General features: G+C 33.6%; 1 long non-coding RNA gene across 1 annotated transcript in view; it reads left to right on the top strand.

The window, feature by feature from the left end:
* LOC137614710 (uncharacterized) overlaps positions 1–7,500 on the top strand; it is a 631,198-nt gene that overhangs the window by 138,145 nt on the left and 485,553 nt on the right. The window contains exon 4 of the long non-coding RNA XR_011039131.1: positions 248–288. This is a non-coding gene — a long non-coding RNA (uncharacterized lncRNA). The remainder of the gene's footprint in view (positions 1–247; positions 289–7,500) is intronic.

Genomic DNA, 7,500 nt, shown 5'->3' with positions numbered 1-7,500 from the left:
TCGAATCCCACTTGATTTTGTGGATGGACGACCTTTGCTTCCGATATAGAAAAAGAAATAATGTCAGTTTTCACTCTTCCTCTTTGTTTGGATATTGTTTTAACCAAATAACCTCCATATAATATTTTGTGTATAGTTACCCTCTAAGTAAAGGAAATAAAAGATGCATGGCATGGTGCTACATTTATGTAGTAGAGATTGCATAAACATGATATAATACTAACTTGCATTTTTTTTTCTTTTTCAGCATGGATCCAATGCCCGGAGCAACTTTTCCTGTTCTCTGCTGTAAGTGTTTATCGGGATGGGTACCGTAGTTTTCGTCTGTTGTGTTAGTGAATAATACCTTGTATTGATATTTTGAAAATATTGTATCTTTTATGGTTAGTGAGGACTCTCTCTCTCTCTCTCTCTCTCTCTCTCTCTCTCTCTCTCTCTCTCTCTCTCTCTCTCTCTCTCTCTTTCAATATATCAGGATTACTTGGGGTCACTCATAACTTATTACAACGAATCTTTTAAGGGTGAATAAGAAACGTTAGTTATATATCACTGCATTAGGAAGGTAACTTTTAGCCACTAAAAGGGAGAGGAAAAAGATCAGGGATTGAGATTGCTACTTACCAGGTTCTGCTTTGACTGCAATGAGCGATTCTTCGTAGAGCTATGTAAGGGAGGTAGGGAGCATTTAGGGTAAAGTGTATTTAGAGGCAATAGCTCTTCTAATTTTTTGTCATGTGACATTGAAAAGCGTAAGGGAACAGATTTTTTCTATCTTTCCCAAGGTTTCATAAGAATATGTCGTATTTTGGGTCCGCAAACGAATTTTTTTATTTTCCCATATTGGTTTTGTTTTAGTTGTGGGCGAATTGCTTCTTGATTTTTAATTCGTTTACATGATTTTTTTCTTTATTTTTATCTTGATGCTGTTTGTGAATTTGTCTATTAATAACCTGCAATTTATTCATTTATGATTACTGAATGTAAATTTTGTTGTTCGTCATTTTGAAACCTTTGCCCCAGCTACTCCTAGTCTCAAATCAGTGATGTCCGTTACGAAATTAGAATAATGGAGGTTAAGCGACATCCCAAAAGGCCTTAAAACGAAAGTTTGGTCCAACGGAAGTTGTCAGATTTAAGTTATAAAAGCGAACTTGAGGACATAGGTTCTCTTGCTAAGCAGCGAATTTCATTCGGTAAAGTAAAGCACTTTGAATTCTCAGGTGGATGTCAGGGCCACTCAACCTCATTCCAGTTTCATTTGCCATCCGAACGGTAATTTTGTTTTGCTTTTCAAGACTATATGTATTATTTTTTTTTCAAACTTGTTTGTATTTGTATGAATATTATTATTTACTTGAGAGGCTCCTCTCACCTTTATTTATGACAGAAAAATAAAAATCTTTCCATCTAATATGTAAAGCCAATCTGCTTACATACTGTATATTTCAGTTTCATCATAAAGAAATACAGCTCTACATGTTCCATAAATTTATCTCTTAAAAGTGCTCTGGAGAAAGTCCTGATTATGTGATGCAATCATCATCACGAGTCGCGATCACATTGTGCACATGTGACTTCATAGTCCGAAAAATGATGAGTGGTAGTCCAGAAATTTTTGTTCATCTAGTTTCATCGTTTAACGTGTTTCGTTTTGAAAGTTTCTCTCCAAAAGGTGTAAGTCTTCCAGTTATCAGAAATTTCTTCCCTAACTGTGATCCCCTGCAGATGATTAACTGCCGATGGCACAAACCACCACTTGGTCAACACATAATGGGTTTTGTGTTACAGAAAATTTCTCTTAATTTTAGCACATTTACTCTGAGGAGGGGTACTAGAAGCTGCTACCTTATGTTTCAGATCTCCCTTTTTTATATTTTGGAAGCCTTGCATTTTGTATGTGTCAGGATGTTGAGTTGTGGTTGCGTTTACAAATTAATCATTTCTTTTCAGTGACATTCATGTCTCCATTTTGGCTAGGTTTCCATTAACACTCATTACGCTCTCTTGCTGGCATTTGCTCTTGACTTTCTCTTCTTATATACACGTTCGTTTTTTCCCCTTCGCTCTCAACGACTTGCACTGTCATCCTCAAATATCAGTCATTTGACAGTCCACATTCCGTCCTCAACATCTTTTTCTCACCCCCACAGTTTTGTGCAGTCACTATTACGTCAACGTATAAAATCTCTCTCTCTCTCTCTCCCTCTCTCTCTCTCTCTCTCTCTCTCTCTCTCTCTCTCTCTCTCTCTCTCTCTCCAGAGGCCTCAGACATGTCCCACACGCCCCCGTTTATGATCTTTCTACACCAGTCTATATCTGCAAATTTTCTTAGCTCGTCAATCCATCGTCTACTCTTCCTTCCCCGGCTTCTTTTGCAATGTCTAGGGACCCATTCTTTTATTCTTCTTGCCCATCTAATATTTGTCATTCGCATTATATGTCTTGCTTACACACACACACACACACACACACACACACACACACACACATATATATATATATATATATATATATATATATATATATATATATATATATATATATATATATATATATATTTACGTAACGTTTTATGTGTACAATTCTTGGATGGGTGACTACCGAAACAGACAATCCACTTCCCTCAGATAAACTTTGCCGAAAACTGGTATGGAAGCAGCTTCTGGCGACACTCCATCTATAAAAAGAGTAAAAGTAAAATGAATAAAAATTATATTTAATCTATTGCGTACTCACCCGTTAACATGTATGCATCCATTTTATGATTTGTAGACCTCTGTTAATATATATAGTTGAATATTGTATCAGAATTTCTTTTATTCTTTATACCAAAAGGTTTTCCTAAGTTTAGGCACATTTATAATGTCACATCGTGTGCTCCAGCACATAAATTACCAAACTCTAATGATAATGCCTTCGTCGAAGTATAGACACAGTGTGTATTTATAGTTTCATTTATTTGATTTATAATGCCGATACGTTACATTTTCGTGTACAGAATTTGGGTACAGTGGTATATAAATTATTTGCTGTGTTTATAAACATTATTATTTCTTGATACTTTGCAAGACAAAGCAAATGAATTTTTTTACATGCCGCATGATATATCTTATCAAGCAAACGCTTTCATGTTTCGGGGAAAAAAATCAATTGCATGAAAGCTTTATGCTTTATGGTTATTGTACTTTCATCGCATAATTTTGAACAAGTGAATCTAATGTTATTTTATACACGTATCCTGTGCTGGATCAGATTTCCTCAGTTGAAACTACCTTGCTGTCGTACATACGTACAAATGATTCAAGCAGATGGGAGGGCCTCAGAAGTCCCAATTTTGGCTCATTTTTTTGTATACAATTAGGCTGACTTTTTGGTATTAATGTAGGGTTACAGAACAGACAAAAAGTTCTTAATCTATTTTTATTGTTTTTTTTCTTTATTTTACTTATCCATTTCTCTGCTATATTAAATCGAAAAGGTATTTCGCTCCTGAAGAGGTTATTTCTCCTCTCTTCCAGTTTGTTAAAAGTTACGAGAGAAATCTCATACTGTGCCAATTTCGGGTATAGTAAATAAGAAATAAGTCGTGTTAGAAAAGGAAATTATTCATCTATGATCGCTAAAGTTTCTACCCAAGGTCTCTCTCTCTCTCTCTCTCTCTCTCTCTCTCTCTCTCTCTCTCTCTCCTCTCTCTCTCTCTCTCTCTCGGTATGTGTTTTTGTTTATTTATAGCCATTGCTTGGTCGCTCATAGGATTTTGCAAATACCAACTCATGTCTCTTTCATTTATTTAGGCTATACGCTGTTTATTAAATAGATATCCAATATTTTTGTTCGTATAGTTCTCCCTCTACTATTTTTCATGTATGTACATTTATTATTTCCTTAGCCATTCTTGAGAAGAAAAAGATTTTTGTTCCTACTCCTCTTGCAAGACAATTACCGACTGTCTCTCTCCTCCCGGTGGCTTATGAGAAGAATAGGGAATTTAAGTCGATATGAAACGCCTCCTATCACGTTGGGGGAATATTAATAGTACCAATTTTCTCCGGAATATTTAAGGGAGGAATATGCCTTAGGTTGCCATCTCGTTCTGGAGGTTGCACTGGATTTGGATAAGTCAAAGGCTAAGGGCAATATTTCCGGTAATTTTACAGTTTTTCAGAAATTCGTCCTCTACGTTTCTTTTTTTTTTTTTTTGTGGGTGTCTGCTTTTATGGGGGCGGTGGAAATAATGGATCTGAATTTTATTCAAATATTATTACAATGCATGATGCTGTTTCGGATTCATAATTGACATTTGCTTGAAATTTGTATTTACGGAAACGATAGATGTTTCTCAGTTGATGTAAAATAACATTCGAAAGTTTGTGTGTGTATATATATATATATATATATATATATATATATATATATATATGTATATATATGTATATATATATATATATATATATGTATGTATGTATGTATGTATGTATACATATAATACATATATATATACGTACGTACATGTATATTATATATATACATACAGTAAATGTAGGATTTATGTATATATATAAATGTGTATATATAGGGATATATATATGTGTGTGTGTGTGTATTATATATATATATATATATATATATATATATATATATATATATATATATATATATATACACATATATATATATGTGTGTATATGTATATACATATATATATATATATATATATATATATATATATATATATATGTGTGTGTGTGTGTGTATGTATATACATACATACATATATATATATATATATATATATATATATATATATATATATATATATATATATATATATATATATATATATATATATATATATACAGTATATATAATGTATGTGTGTGTATGTATATATACATATATATATAATACAGATATTAGTAATGACATAAATGAAAATATGCCGGACATTTTGATTCCTCGAAGCCATTTTGATTTTTTTTTTCCATAAAACTTGCAAGTAATGGTTGCGATTTCCATCGGGGCAGAATTCAGGTTTGAGATTTAGTCATGGTTAGCAGAGGTTACACCACAGAAATTATCATTATTATCAGTCAGGGTCTCAAATACAGATATCGACTTGAATATAGATCTCCCGGAGCCGGAGGCGATCCGTGCATAATGACGATGTTTCGCGGCACTCTTCATTTTATCGATTACACACATTATCGCTGACGCTGCAAAGGTGGACACTAATTTTCTATTGATTTATTCATCTGCTGTTTTTATTTTCTATTTATTTTGGCTTAAGATACGAGGCATATTCGATGGACTATCTATCTCGCTGCTATTTTTTCTTTTCTCCAAATACTACTATAGAAATGCAGACAAATAATGATGCTTTTGCGTAGATAATTGAACATCTCGATCAGGTTTGGGATATTTATTGTTCGTATTCTATATATGGTCGAATCGTAAATGATTATTAGTCGAGAAATACGAGGACGACCCAGAGTTGTTTGTTAGTGAAAATTTGAAATTATTTTGAGAAAATATGTCCATGCAACGGGTACACACACACACACACACACACACACACACACACACATATATATATATATATATATATATATATATATATATATATATATATATATATATATATATATATATATATATATATATATATATATATACCCTCTTTGGACAGAGTCTTTTTCTTAGGTAAATTTCATTAAATGCCAGGGTATTTGTATCATCAAGTATTTCATGGCAACACTTTTCTAGTTTTCTGTATCTTTTCTTTTCTCCAAGGATACAATATGTTACTGTGCTGCTCCATTTATTCAATTCTAGCCGACACCTTTTTCTACCAATAATCTAAGGCTTTCGTCAGGACATATTTACGTAGAAATCATTATCTTGATATAATGGCAGTGAATTCAGATGGTATGAAATTAAAAGAAATTAAAATACATCAAAATACCTAAAAAAATAGAAATTAAATTTTAAAGATATTCTCCACAAAAAGGCTACTTAAAACATCTGGATCCATGATACAAACTCCAGAGACCTTGTACCGAAGAATATCCCAGTTTCAAAACACAGTCCCTCAACTTCAGTCCCCAAGGCTTCAGAAAATGTTTTATAGGAATGGTCTTTGGAGCTCCAGCTGTAGTTTTGAAGCTTGATGAGTGGTCCAGATGTTGTCAGTAGCATTTTCATTAGTTGTGAAGAATGTCTTTAAATTCATATTTTTAGGTATTTTGGTGTTTCTAGGTGTCTTTTAATTTTTGCTCGAATAAGTGGATTGCCATTACATGAAGCTAATTATTTTTATGTCAATGTAACCTGATGATTGCCATTAGATATTTGATGAAACAGCTGTTGGCCATAATGAAATGATTGAAGCAATACTGTATCAATTTAGTCTTTTCGTTCCGAATTCTATTCCTGAAGATCACAAAAGATATAGTAAACTAGAAAAGTGCTTTATTGTTTAGGGAAAATTGTTTAGGAGAAAGACTCTGCCCAAAGGGTTAATTTCAAAGTGGTAGGGAATGGACCTCCTGGACAGCAGTGGAGAAACTCCTTTGTCAAAGAGAAGAACAGACTGTTGCTAGACTGAAATAGTTGTATGGAGAAAAGCAGTGTAACTGGGAGGAAATATCTGCAAAAACGACAGATGATATCCAGCAAAAAACTAAGGATCTCTCAGAAGATGTTGAAAGAAGACACAGGCAAGTAAGTAGTTACTAGAAGACATGCGAAGAAACCTATGGCTCTGAATGGTGGACCATGTTAGAAATGAAGAACACCAAGATGGCTATATATACCTAGAAAATAATAACCTGACAAAGGCTCAGAAGAAACTCCTAAACCTTGGACGTACAGGACATTATAAGGGGAACCACATCTTGAACCAAAGAAGATTGAAACTGGGATACTTATGGATCATTTGAAGAAAATTCTTCAAGGAAAAAAGATTGACCTTATCTCACTGTTATTGGTAAACTAATTGGTGAGGCAGGAAGGAGACGTAGGACATTCCCCAGTAAAATCTTGAATAGTTCCCTTCGGGAAGCAGCTAAGTAACAGGGGAACAAAGAGGACATAATCTTCGGGAAAGATGCTTGATCTGCTGTATATGTCAGAATGAAAAGAGAAGATTACATGAAGAAGATGGATGACATCTTGAATGAAACAACAAAAGTTCTGAGATTAAACAAGGACCCAATTGTAAATTTCAATAAAATGGTGAGAAGGAGGACAAAATAGCTAATAGTTTAGAACCGGGTATAAAATGCCCAAAAGTAAAGGTGAATATAGGTCTTGATATTGCTATGGAGCTGCTAAAACACACAAACAAGGAAATCTGCTAATATCCCTTATTTCACAAATAGTATCCTCAACATATAGAATCGCTAAGGTACTGAATAACATCTTGACACCTTACACACCAGTGGGTGGTTCATTGAATTCCTGTGTGTAATTCATTGATATGCTGAAAGCCACGGAACGCAA

This window comes from Palaemon carinicauda, chromosome 21 (assembly GCF_036898095.1).
Source record: "Palaemon carinicauda isolate YSFRI2023 chromosome 21, ASM3689809v2, whole genome shotgun sequence".
Taxonomy (NCBI): Eukaryota; Metazoa; Arthropoda; class Malacostraca; order Decapoda; family Palaemonidae; genus Palaemon; species Palaemon carinicauda.
The sequence above is the reverse complement of the archived record's forward strand: the minus strand, read 5'-3'. Positions and strand labels throughout refer to the sequence as shown.